At 33.0% G+C, this 14900-nt stretch overlaps 1 pseudogene; it reads left to right on the forward strand.

Annotated features, from left to right (window-relative positions):
- Positions 1–13807: 13807 nt before the first annotated feature.
- LOC122897309 lies at positions 13808–14015 on the forward strand (annotated as a pseudogene).
- The last annotated feature ends 885 nt before the right edge of the window (positions 14016–14900 follow it).

Raw genomic sequence — 14900 nt, forward strand, 5'->3', positions numbered from 1 at the left:
GTCCCTGTTCCTTGGAAGAAATTCCTTAGTATTATTATTATAATGGCCAGCACTGCAAAGCCTTAATATTTTATCTTCCTCTTTATGTGCATTTAGAAGGATGCCTTTGACAGGCATTAAAATAAGGAAACGCAGATCTACCTAATATTCAAATCAAGGTTTTAAGCTTGTCTCATATTCTAAGGAATTAGGTTAATACCTATTTATGAAAGTAAAATGATGATTATTCAGTTTGTACTTTCAGTATTTGTAGGTGGTACAATGGTATTTATAGAATGGAAAGACTTTTAGAAATCAAGAAGACTGCTAGAATCTATAAAAATGAGACCAAGAATAAGTGATAACTATTTCTTTAATTTCCTCTGCATTAAGATTGTCTTTATCCTCTCATATTCTCTAAGATGAGAGCAATCAAACTACTGATTGATAGAAATTTTTACTTGAGGTACCTGTTTATTAGTGGTTTCTTATAAAATTGTCATTGTTATACTCATAATGTCACAATCTCGTTAGAAAATATACAACTGAAAATATACGTTCCATTTATTTCTTATCCATTTGACATTCGTGATGAGGCAGGCTACCTGCCTCATTTTTCATGGATTATCTCATGGAGCAGTCACTATGACAGAATGAAATATTTATTAATATTAATTAATATTACCCTAATTTTAAAGATGAGGAAACAGAGGATCAGAGAGATTGTGCAATATTCCTAATCTCACACAGCTAGAAGTGAGGGGGAAACCAGGATAAAATCATTTCACATATCTTAACAATATTTAATTTTAACCATTTTGATTGATTTTATTACTTCAAATAGTTCAGGAACTTTTATTCATTGAATGATTAAACACCTTATTATTGATTAATTAATTTGATTTAAAACTCATGCAAATATTCCCAAAAGTAGAACTAGAGGAGTCATATTGGTAATCTCTGTAATGTCAAGGAATAATCTTTATTTTTCATTTTTGGAATTAAACATTTGTTAATATTAGTCATGTCCTAAAAATCAAAGTTAAATACCATTAAGCCTGTTAGTTCTTGTTCAGTTTAGACATGAATAAGGAAATGAATATTCATTTTTAACACATGCAAAGTATCCTAAAATATAACACCTATATATTTTCTGTGAGGATTTATTGACTCTCCCCAAACCATAATTGTTTATATCAATGTTTACCTAAGCATTAATTATTCTAATTTTTTGAAACGTAACATACATATAGGAAGGAACACAAATTATTAGTGAGAACTAGAAGCCTCTCCAGCATTCTCTAAATCACTCTTCTTGTCTTCAGAGGTAATCTCACACTTGGACCTCTAATAGCTTACATTAGTTCTGCCGGTTTGGGGAATATAAGTAAATGTAATGATACATTGTCTATTATACTGAGTCTGGTTTATTTTAGAATAATGCTTATGAGATTTATCCATTTTACAGGTCAATCAGTGCAATTCATGACCTTAACAATATAAAGGGTAATAAACAAATGGTGATAAAATAATAGATTCAGAAAATCACTTGACAACATTCAAACAGTAGTTCATGATAAACATTTAACCAACTGGGAATAGAAGGGAAGAATTCTTAGTTAAAATGCACAATGATGCATCAACAAAAATTGATGTCCCAATTTTGCAATGAATCTTCATTCTCAAAACCGCTATCACATAGTGTTGTTAAATAATCGGTGGCTAAGTTTAATCAGTATCATTATTTTTATGTTATATTACTTTATTTTAGGTGGTGAAGTTGATACATCTTATTACCATTTTAATACAATTCATTTAAAAGATAATGCATAGTTTCTTCTTATTATTTGCAGACTATACTAGTTTCCTAAGGTTATCATAACAAATTGCCACAAATTGGGTGGTCTGTAATGGAAATTTATTATCTTAGAGTTCTGGAAGCTACAAGCATAAAATCAAGGTGTTGCGGAGTGATGCTCATTCCTTAGGCTCTTTGAAAGAATCTTTCCTTGTTCCTTCCCAGCTTTTGGTGGTTTCTGGCAATTGCTGACATCCCTTGGCTTGTAAGCACAACATTCCAATTTCCGGCTTTGCTGTCACGTAGCCTTTCTACCTTTGTACCTCACTGTGTCTTCACATGGTCTTCTCATAAGGACACCAGTCTTATCATTCTAATTTGATATTCACTAATATTGATATTCACTCATATTCACTAATTATATCTGCAAATATTTTATTTCTAAATAAGGTCATGCTTTAGGTTCCAGATATTAAGAGTTTTTAGAGGACACTGTTTGACCCAGCAAAAAGACTTTCCAATGAAATTAAGAACTGTAATTTTTCCATTGGCTTTGAATATCTTCAAAAATATAGACAGTATTTTTTATTTAAATTAAGGCAGTGGTGTATGGTTTTATAAAAGAAGATTCAATATTCATGTCATGTTACACTCCCAAATATTCATTTTAAATATTAATAGCTATATCAAAAGTTTATGATATACCAATATTTGTAAAGAAATAATTATTTATATAAATTTACTACAATTATTTCTTTGTTTTATTATCTATTAGTGAAATATTTTCAAATTTCTAATGTATTCTCATGGTATGGAGAGGAGTAGAATTTGCCACCTCAAAATATGCCTCTTTGGCACAAGAAATTTTTTTTTTAAGATTTTATTTATTTATTTGACAGAGAGAGCACAAGCAGGGGGATTAGCAGGCAGAGGGAGAGGGAGAATCAGGCTCCCCACTGAGCATGGGGAGCCTGATGTGGGACTTGAGATCCTGGGATCATGACCTGAGCTGAAGGCAGTCGCTTAACCAACTGAGCCACACCAGTGCCCAAGGATTGTTGTAGGCTGATTATTTTTAAGGAACAGCAGACATAAAAAAAGCTCTGGAAACTGAGAAGTTACATTTTTGTAAAAGATGTGGGAAATCCCCATTTATAAGGGTTTCTCCCACTCTGTGCCAGAAAGAGAAAGATGACTGACTCTGGAGACTCTTGTCTGTGGAGAAGTAGTAGAGAAGTCAATGACCTAAATCTGCATAAAAACCTTGTTTACTGTGCTTTTCCTGGTAGTTACAATGACTGCCCCCACAATCTTTCCTTGTCAGCCAAAGCTGGTATTTGGAGGTGATGGTGTGAGCCATTTTGGAGAATTACTCATCTTTTCTGGGTATCTGCGATGTATACAGGAGTATACAGGTTATTAAATTTCTGTTGGCTTTTCTTCTGCTCTATCTTTCATTAAAGGGAATCTCTGACAAGAACATTGAAGGATAAGGGAAAAATTAGTTTCCCTCTCCTACAGTTCTTGATCCTAATGTCCTCCATACAATGATGGATTAGTATTACTAGATTCTTATATTCTGGAATTACTCTTGATCTGATTGTCTTGGGCTAAGGTGGTAGTAACACTGTCATATAAAATGGTACTATTTATATACACACATACACACACATGTGTCATTTAAAAACTAAAATTTTCAAGCTTCTTTGTATATAAAGTATGCAATATTTGAATTGAAAATTGTCATTAATCTTTAAATAATAAGGTTAATTCTCATGATGTGATTCATTATTTTAGCAACTTACTTCATTTTTCCAATTCTCAGACATGCTTATTTTGAAATAAATCTTATGTTTATTTTTGTTTTTTAAAAATAATTGCATACTCTATATTACATATAGAAAATATTATTATAACTTTATATTATTAAATTATTTATCAAAGCAGAATTCATTTGGGAAACAAGAGAGGATAAAAATGTGCCCTTTCAAACAAAATGACATCATTAGGTAATCTACAGTGGAATTAATTATGTAATTCATAGCCCATGTTCTACCAAATACATGCCATCAAAGTTCATAACTAATCCCTGGAAAAACAAAAAAACAATTTAGATGTTTATTTTCCTTTTTTTAATACTTAAAAAATCATAGAGTATAAAGAAACAGCAGGATTATTTTTCATGTAATATCAAATGAGTGTGGATTATTTACATAAATTACTGGTAAATAATGAAAGAAAAAAAAGCTGATTACTGAATATACTTTACTTTGCCGGAAACTGTTTTGACATAATGGAGACATCGTTATTTACACCATGCTAATTATGAAAATTTCGACAATTAACATAACACATAACAGTAATTGGAAACATTTTGTGATTTATTATTGAGAGACACAAATTTGATTTATCAATATACTGTTGAATTATGCATGTATTCACACCCTTCTCTCATCAAAAATTATTTTTCTAATTTTATTTCTTGTTTATTGAATTGAATTACAGGGAATATTTAGTAACTCTGAATGATGCACTATATACTTTATTTTTATAATGAACAACTTTATTAAATATGTAAATAGTTGGAAATATTAGTTGGAAAGATATTCTAAAGAATATTTTTATAGTGGTCATTTAATTATTATTCCTAGGACTCTTTCTTAACACAATTTTCTGTTAAATTTCTTATTTCCTTAAAACTAAGAAGATATCGGTTAGATGTATGCCACAAAGGTACTCTTTGTTATAGCTTCTATGCTTCAAAAACTATTCTGCTATATACCTCTGCTAAATAAGTCATCCAGAAAGCTTCAGAAATATACAGTAAATCCAGAGTCTACAAAATTTTAAGGTTAGGAGGATGCTTTTCTATTGTTTTTAAGCTGAAGAGTTACCTAAGAAACTATGATAATGTCTGGAAAGAAACTATTCATATTCCAAATAGGTATTTCTTAAAGTCATAACTGCAGACTCTAGTTTCACCTGTCCAACGGGAGTAATACGTAGATGAAGTTTCTAGATATATTTTAATCCTATGCCAAATTAAGTAGGAAACTCATCTTAAAATTTGCTTAAATTGTTGTTTCAGAAGACACCCTTTCATATAGAAAAAAAAAACTATTTCATGCACAGCATAAAGACTGGATATGTGGGAACTTTCATTCTTGGATGGGGGAATAGACATACTTTTCACTGCCTTCCTACAAATAAGAATCCTGGACATTATGTCTAAATTAAACATAAGATTTTGGAAGGTATTCTTTGTAAAAATATTTTCTTAAATATTTGCTTCAAAAAGCAGTGGTTTTTTTTTTAATTAACATATAATGTATTATTTGCTTCAGGGGTACAATTCTGTGACTCCATCACATATCCATCCTGATGTCCATCCCCAGCCACCCCATCTCTCCTACCTCCTTCCTCTCCAGCAACCCTCAGCTTGTTTCCTGAGATTAAGAGTCTCATACCCTTTCTGGTTTCATCTTGAGAAAGCAGTGATTTTTTAAACATTTGTGTATTTTATTGATTGATTGATGCTTTTAAAAGAATTAAAGCTTTCTAAATCTTGAGATTATTTTTGAAGTGTTTAGGAAACTCTTGACAATCCTAAAATTACATAATATTCAAACCATCCCCCACACTCTGATTTTTAAATAAATTTTAGTTGTAGGTGACATGGTAGCTTGAAATCATGCACTGAACAATTTTCTCATCACTGATGTGTTGACAGTAGTACATTCAGGTGGAGGGTCATACATTTATTTCTAGATATTTATAGTGCACCATGTGTTTTAATACGCCAGTTGCTATGCTGAGTTCCGGCACAGTGGTGAAGATGTGCTGATTTCTGGCACAGCAGTGAAGTAAGATCAAAGGCAAAGATGGGAGCCCAAGTGCATTGGGGCGATAAGGAATGCAATCCGAGTGCAGTTAAGGTATAGAGTGGCAGGCCTGAGTGAATCCTGGGAAGTGTTAAGAATGGGCTTAGATTCCCACAGTTTATGTTGTGAGGCTTATAGGTCATTTCTTCCTAAAAGACCAGTTCTCCTAAATGGAAATAGAGTAGCTTGCCTGTAGGATGAATTAGGGGTAAAGGATTAGGTGCCCCATGGGCAAACAGCAAAAAGAAAGCCTCTTATTTCCAATGAGTTTTAAAATCATATATACCCAGCTGTAAGATAGAAGTAGAATGGTTGGTATAAATGCAGTGAACCTGGTCCTGCATAAGACATGCGTGCTTTTACACCTCCACTCCCCATTCACGCTAGTATCCGGTTTTTGGGATACCTTACAAAACTGAGATTTAATGCTTTCAGGAAGAGAGTGCCATAGACTGCCATTTCCAGACTTAATCACGTAGGAAATAATTTCCTTCCTAGATCTTAAAAACATATTTATTCTTGCTCCTAGGATAATCAGTTTTCTCAAGAAACTTGAAGAATATACTGCTTTGAAAGATGATTATAGAATGTTCTACATATTTTAAGTATTAAGCTGGTAGTATAGCTAATAATAGCTGTCAAGCCTTTATCATGAATTTTAAATTGTCTATTAGAAAAAAAATGCACACTCAGCATTGGTAGGACATCACAACTTTGTTGACACATATTTCAAGGTAACAGGGAGAGTCCACTCACGCTTTCTTTGAGGCCAGTTAAGAGAAATGGCATAGTGGATAGGACAGTATAGAAAGAGAATACAAATGAGAAGTCATGAAATCCTCTATGTTAATCACAAACAATGCCTTCCATTAAATTGTTTTTTTCTATATCTCTTTCTTAGAAACTGTAAACCAGTCTTAGATGCAATGGTGATAAAGCTGTCAGAGACCCTTCTATTCAGAAAACTTAATCAAGATAATTTAATTCTACTATATTTTAAGTTCACCTACACAGCATTTAGTTAGTCTTTAACATGCAGCAATGTAAATGATTCCTTTTTTGACATAATACAAATTATCATTTTTTAATTTGTGGAAAATATAAGAGTAAAATCAGTAAATATAGCAAGGGGTTTAATAGAAGAACATGTAGAACTAAAGAAAAGATTGATTAATTGTTCTATTCCCATAGTAACATTTTCTTACTCTATTATAATAGTTATTAATATTAAAATTAGAAAAGGATATAACAAATGCCTCTGCACTCTTGCTACAAACAATAAAAGTTAATGGAATGTTTGTATTCGATGATTAGTCTTTTAAGTTTATTTTTATTATTATTTTTTTAAATAATCTCTGCATCCAACCTGGGCTCAAAATCATGACCCTGAGATCAAGAGTCCCATGCTTTTCTGACTGAGCAAGTCAGGTGCCCCTGTGTTAGATGATTATTAACACTGCAATGTACTCTATTGCTCTTCCTAAGTCTATTTCCTTACTTACCAACCCCAAAACAGAAGTTGATCATATTTTATGATAGTTAATATTTTTATATTTTTACTAAATACATGTATAACTAAGATATGATATATTTGTTTTATTGTTTGTGTTAAATGGTGTACTAGATTAATTGTGGAAGATTGTATCATTATTCCTAACAATCCATGGTGCTTTCTTTCAGTGAATTCTACACTTACTTCTATCTCTATGTGATTTCAATGTTGCCCTGCACTTTTCTACCCACCCTCCAAAGTCAGGCTTAGCTCTTTGACTTACTATCTCCATGCTGAAATGTCATGCAGCATTGCTGTTTCTTTTCTTGCTCAATCATAAATCAGGGTAGGGGCTGATCCTTCGGCCAGAGTCTCAGGACACAGGGCATGTCCTGCAGAACTGCAACTGACCCTCAACTATTGTGTGATGTGCACGAAAGATGAATATCGTCGTAGTGACACTAGCTTGTTATCTTAGCATAATGTGGGGAAGGGGGACTAATACCCACATCCTTTTCACTGGACAGTGATGTTGCTCCACATAGTTTTAGTTCACGGGCTGACAAATGAAGGCCCACACAGAAATCTGGTCTCTGTAGGTTTTTGTGCAGCACCCCCATCTCTTTTTCTTACATTTTAAAGTATTTGGAGAAAAAGGAAAAGAATATAATATCTCATGACATGTGAAAATTATGTGAAGTTCAAATTTAAGTGTTCATAGTTTTATTGGAATACAGCCACATTCATGTATTTGTGTATTGCCTATGGATGCTTTCGTGCTACAGTGAGGGGGCTAAGTATTTGCAGGAGTAAAGGCTAAGACGTGTCTTCATGCCCTTCCAACCCAGTCTCCAATCTATGTGTTTTAGCTTTAACTAGACCTTCCTCACCATGACTACTGGCTACAAACATTTTGCAATTTACCTCTCTGTCCAAACACACTTGAGAAACCCCCGGGGAATGGAGCCCTGAGGAGAGTTACTCCTGCTTTCTTCTCTTTGTCTCTTCTCCAAGAGTCATTTCTCTCTTTCACTCTTATTCTGCTGGGCACACCTTAGACATCTGCCCTCTGCTTCCTCCCTCATCTAGCCCAACTGTATTACACAAGTGTACACAAGAATTCACAAGTGTTCTGTTCTGTATTTTAATTTAGAAAATGTGGAAATTAGTTCTATTTTATGTAAATGCCTCCTAGCATAGTTGATTTCATCTCTTGGGCTGCAAAACCTAAAATATTTATTTATTATCTATTTATCAAGAAAGAAATCGACCACTCCTGCTCTAGTTCATTCAGTTTTAGCTCCTATATATTTTTCCATCGTATGAATAAGCCTCCAGTTATTTATCTATTTCTCTGTTGAATGAAGACTTTTTTGTTTTGTTTTTTCTTTTTAAAATAATGGAATAATGAATATTCTTATTAAATTGCCTGGTACACATGTGCATCTTTTACTCTTTAAATGTGAATTTAAAAAATGAAAAAAATTATAGACGCCCTTACAGTAGTACTATTTTATGTTGTATTTGCCAAATATTAGTTATGTGTGTGCATATATATATGTATATATATTTATGTTTCTATATTCTTATTTGAGAAAAACAACTCAATACTGAACTTGCTCTAGTAACCCTTAACTATTATTAATAAATTATACAATTATAATGTGCCTTGCCACTTAGTTCTTCTTACAGATTATTCCATAAAACAATTTTGAAAATACTTTTTCCTCTTTTACCTTATAAATGTGTATAGTTAGTAAAATTAAACTTTGGTAAAAAAAATTACCAAATATTTTCAATTAATATAGTGTATTTAAAACATGGCATTTGTTATTGATACCTCTAAATAACTTACTAGTATAAGAAACTTTATTTTTTACACTATCTTAATTTGTACTTGCAAATCGAGGAAGAGAAAAACATCTAGGCTCATGATACACGTTTTTTTTTTTTTTGATAGTTCTAATTATTTTAGAAATAGAAAGGTATAGTTAGAAATCACTTCCTAAAGGAAAAAAAAAAGGAAAAAATGTTCAGAGGAAATTAAGGATTTAAAAAACTGGAGCACATACACACATGCACATACACACATAGAAATTCATAATCTTTACTGAAGGAATTTTGAAGTCCTGAGATTAATGTTCTTAGTCATTGGAATCCAAACTGTGGGATTAAATACCTGACAAAAATGTTGGCATTTTGTAATTTGTTTTTGAATCTGACTGGTAAGTATGACAGCATTTCTAAAAATTAGGGCAAGCTAGCCAGCAAGTTTCTAAAGAAAGTGTCAGAACTTTTCTATAAGTCAAGAGATATAACTTCACTATCTATAACACTTGATATTCAAAAGGGAAGATAGTTCTATTTTATTGATGTAAATTATGTGAAATGCAAAGAATCTCAAAACTTTACATTTTGCCACAGAATAATCTAATAGTTCAAAATCTAGGACAGGCCTCAACAAACTTTTTTGGCAAACAAATGACCAGATACTAAATATTTTAGGCTCTTCAGGCCAAGAGGCAAAACTGATGATGTTATGTGATCTCTTTTGAAACTACTTAGCTCTTTCACTAAAGTGTAAAGACTTAGAAAATAAGTAAAGGAATTAGGCTATGTTCTAACAAAATTTTTGTTTATGAACATGAAAAATTGATTATTCTTAAAAAAAGAAAATTTGATTATTCTTTTGATTCTCTTAAACCACTTAAAAATGTAAAAATGAACATCTTTATTCATGTGTACTACATACACAAAGGGGGGTGGGTAATGCTGGATTTGACATGGGGACTGTGTTTTGCCAACCCTTGACTAATGACTGTATCAGAGGCATCCGGTAATGTGGATTAAAGAGCCATAAAATTAAGTATTGATTATTTCAAAACTTTGTTCATGATACAGTCTGAGCTTGAGCCTGAGACTACTGCTTTTCATACATGTACCCAAGACACATGGCTCTGTGTGTAACCTTCTCAAATACACACTTTTACTCCTAACTTTCTGACAACTATTTGCAAACCATCTTAGTCTGTCCACCATATGAGAATGCACACTCATCTCTACTCTTGAGAATTTCTTCTCAAGGAAACAATCTGTTAGGATTTTCAGAAGGAATAGTAATATTTCAAAAAGTTAATCTGTTATACCTATCTTCCTAATGGATACCGTAAGCATGGCCACTCTTTCATTTTACCTTTGGTATGTGGTAGGTTGAATGGCAGCTTGCGAAAAGATATGTCCACATACTAATTCCTGAAACCTGTAAATGTAAAATTATTTGGAGAAAGAATCTTTGTAAATGAAATAAAGATCTTGATATGAAGAAATGACACTTGATTACTGCGGTGGCTCTTATATCCAATGACAAATGTCTTTACAAGTCTTCTGACAGAAGACTATATGAAAATGGAGACAGAGAGTGGAGCAATGCAGCCACAAACCAAAGAATAAGAAGAGCCACCAGATGCTGGAAGAAGATGGCTTCTTCCCTGGAATATCTGGAGCAGGGCTCTGTTAACAACCTGATTTTAGACTTATGGTTTCCAGAACTGAGAGAATAAAGTTTTGTAGTTTTAAGTCACCAAATTTGTGGTAATTTACTATGGCAGGTACAGGAATCTAATACAACTTCATTTATTTCATAAATAGTAATAAAGAATATTAGACTCCATAACCCTAAAATACCATCTCTTTGTTTTATGTGTGTTCATGAAATTGATGGGAAATTAATGCAGTGCTTATAAACCACTCAGTGAAAGACAGTTAAAGACATTTCAAACGGGTACAGATGAACCATGTAAAAAAAAAACAGCTTCTGAAATCAGCAACTATTCTGAAATTAAGAGGAAGCAAGCAAATTTCTGAAATATCAGATTATGAAGCTTTGTAAACTTCTTAAAATTGACAGAATAAGTTATATCTTCCATATTTAAATATAAACTTTTGAGAAAAGATTCTGTGATATATTCATTTTCTAATATCCACAAAGTCAAAAGTAGTGCCTTCAAATATTGGAAGGCTGTGCTTGGACTCAATGGATGAAATTTGGGAGCCATAACAGATGACATTTTTATTATTATTGGTTTTTGCTTATGGTATGACTACCTTGTCTGAGACCTTTCCAAACCTTTTTCTTTGGATCAGAAGTAAAACCTTGAGTGCTTAGAATATATAAAAGTGACCTTGGAACCTAAAAGAGACTTACAGAAGGAGATATGCTGCTAATTATCCCAAAGGTGATATGAGCTTCGTTGACAATTTCTATTTCAAACACTGAAATACTTTCAAAACTCTCTAAAATATTTGCTCTATTTTAGAAACTATTAATAAATTTGAGCTAAAATATTAGGGACTTTCAATAAATCAAGTTAGCCTCAGATATAGTTTTTATTTTAACAACTCATTTTTTGTTATATACTAAAAGAAATAACTGCCTCTTATTGTTACTACTATTGGTGTTATTGATAAATTAATTACAAAAAATTAAAAATCAGTGGCCAGAGATTTTTAAGGTTATTACTTTTCAGAGGAAAAGAACCTTGTACTGACAATTGCAAACCCTCATTTGGCCCATGCAACCATTGTGGAAACAGTGAAATCTTTCTTTAGTGCCAAATATAGAATATTATTCATGTAAATTTTATAGTTAGATGGGATTGGTTAATATTATTTTGCATGGTCTTAATATTACAATGACCATATTTTTAAGTTTTGTTTTTAATTATAAAAAAGCATTTACCAATGTAATTCATTTTTCCAGGAAAAAGAAATTTGCTTGAGCAAACATTCTTGACTTGAAAATTAAGATATACTTAATTCATTCATCATCAAATTTCCAGACAAGAAAAGAATTCTGAATAATGGGTATAAATGTTACCATGAATGAACTTGCTTATGTTCTACTCTCTCTCTCCTTCCCTCTCTCCCTCCATCCCCTTTCTGTCATTTAGAAAAAGAAAAAAAAAATCTTTTTTCTGAACAACAAACTGATAAATGGAGTGCTAAATGGAAAAAATGTAATCAAATGAAGTTGTTTTTAATAAAACAACCTGTCATTTTAAAACACGGTGACTATATAGAAGAGAATTTTCAAATTTTCTAAAACGTTAGCGAGATACTCTCATTCTGAAAGAAGAGAAGTAATCACTTGTGTGTTATTGCAATGTTAATGAGATTGCTAATAGATCCAGTTGGACAAGATGATCTCCTTAAGATTTAAGAATTAGACTGGCTTCCTTCTTTCCATTAATTGAAATGCAATTCTCAAAATAAATAATAGCTACATATTGCTCTGCAGATATAACCCTATGATCATTAAGTTTTTGTTGATTCCTATTGAATATTTATCTTGAGAGGGCACCTATAAGTATATCTCAGAGATATTGTGGGTTTGGCTCCAAACCACTACAATAAAGCATATATTGTAATAAAGTAGGTCAAATACACTCTTTTGTTTTCCCAGTGCATATGAAAGTTATGCTTTCATTATGCTATAGTCTATGAAGTGTGCAATAGCATTATGTCTAAAAAACGTACATCCTATAATTTAAAAATACTTGATTGCTAAAAAACACTAACCATCATCTCATCTTTCAGTGAGTTGTCATCTTTTTGCTGGTGGAGGGTTTTTCTCAAAGTTGACACCTGTTGACTGATCAGAATGGTGGTTGCTGAAGCCTGGGGTGGCTGGGGCAATTTCTTAAAATAAGACAACAATGAAGCTTACAATAATGATTGACTTGTCCTGGCACATATGATTTCTCTGGAGCATGCAAAGCTGTTTGACAGCATTTTACCCCCAGTAGAACATCTTTCAGAATGGAAGTCAAACCTCTCAAACCCTGCCACTGCATTACCAACTAAGGTTATGTAATATTCTCTCAATCATTGTCATTTGAACAATCTTCACATCATCTTCATCAGGAGTAGTTTTCATCTCAAAAAAACACTTTCTTTACTTCTCCATCAGAAGGAATTCTCCATCCATTCAATTTTGTCATGATTGCAGCAATTAGTCAAATCTTCAGATTCCATTTCTTTTTTTTTTTTTTAAGATTTTATTTATTTATTTGAGAGAGAGAAAGAGCATGAGAGGAGAGAGGTCAGTGAGAGAAGCAGACTCCCTGCTGAGCAGGGAGCCTGATGTAGGGCTCTATCCTGGGACTCCAGGATCATGACCTGAGCCTGACGCCACCGCCCAACCAACTGAGCCACCAGATGCCCCTTCAAGCTCTGTTTCTAACCGTAGTTCTCTTGTTCTTTCCTCCACATCTGCAGTTACCCCTCCACTGAAATCTTGAACCCCTCCAAGTCATCCGTGAGGGCTGGAATCAACTTTTTCCAGACTCCTGTTAATATTGCTATTTTGACCTCTTCCCATGAATCATGAAGGTTCTTAACGGTTTCTAGAATTCTTCCAGAAGGTTTTTAAATTTCTTTGCCAGACCACCAGAGAAGTCACCATCTGTGGAAGCTATAGCCTTATATAATGTATTGTTTAAATGATAAGACTTAGAAGTTAAAATTATTTCTTGATCCATGGATACACAATAGATGTTGCATTAGTGGACATGAAAATAACACTAATATCATTGTACATCTCCATCAGAGCTCTTGGGTTACTGAGTATATTGACAAAGAGCAATATTTTAAAAGGAATTTTTTTTTCAATGGCAGTATCGTAGCCAATGAGGTTTATCCGAGGCGCGATTATTGCTAATTGAAAACTTTTTTTCTAAGAAGTATCAACAGTGGGCTTAAAATATTTAGTAAACCATGTCATAAACACACGATGTCATGTAGGCTTTATTGCATTTATAGAGCATGCACAGAGGAGATTTAACATAATTTCTAAATTCTTTAGGATTTCTGGAATGGTAAATGAGCATTGGCTTCAACTTAAACAGCTGCATTAACCTCTAACAAGACAGTCAGCTTGCCTTTGAAACTGTGAAGCTATGCATTGACTTCTCACCTCTAACTAAAAAAGTTTTAGGTGACAACTTTTTTCTAAAAGTTCTTTAAAAAAACTTTTTTGTATACCTTGAAAATCTGTTGTTTAAACCTTCATAGAACTGAACATACTTTGGGCCTTGCTCTAGATTAGACTTCAGCTCGAGAGAATATTATGGCTGGTTTGATCTTCTACCAACACCACTAAAGATTTCTCTGTATCGACAATAAGGCTGTTTCACTTTCTTATCATTCATATGTTCACTGGAGTGCAGTTTTAACTTCCTTCTAGATTTTTTTTAATTCCCAACATGGCTAACTGGTGAAAGAGGCCTACCTTTAGGCTTACCTCCTCTTTTTTTTTTAAATTTTTTCAATTTATTTATTTTCAGAAAAACAGTATTAATTATTTTTTTACCACACCCAGTGCTCCATGCAATCCGTGCGCTCTATAATACCCACCACCTGGTACCCTAACCTCCCACACCCCCGCAAACCCCTCAGGTTGTTTTTCAGAGTCCATAGTCTCTCATGATTCACCTCCCCTTCCAATTTACCCCACCTCCCTTCTCCTCTCTAACACCCCTTGTTTTCCATGATATTTGTTATGCTCCACAAATAAGTGAAACCATATGATAATTGACTCTCTCTGCTTGACTTATTTCACTCAGCATAATCTCTTCCAGTTCAGTCCATGTTGCTACAAAAGTCGGGTATTCATCCTTTCTGACGGAGGCATAATACTCCATAGTGCATATGGACCACATCTTCCTTATCCATTCGTCCGTTGAAGGGCATC

The sequence above is a fragment of the Neovison vison genome, chromosome 1, assembly GCF_020171115.1.
Source record: "Neovison vison isolate M4711 chromosome 1, ASM_NN_V1, whole genome shotgun sequence".
Lineage (NCBI taxonomy): Eukaryota > Metazoa > Chordata > Mammalia > Carnivora > Mustelidae > Neogale > Neogale vison.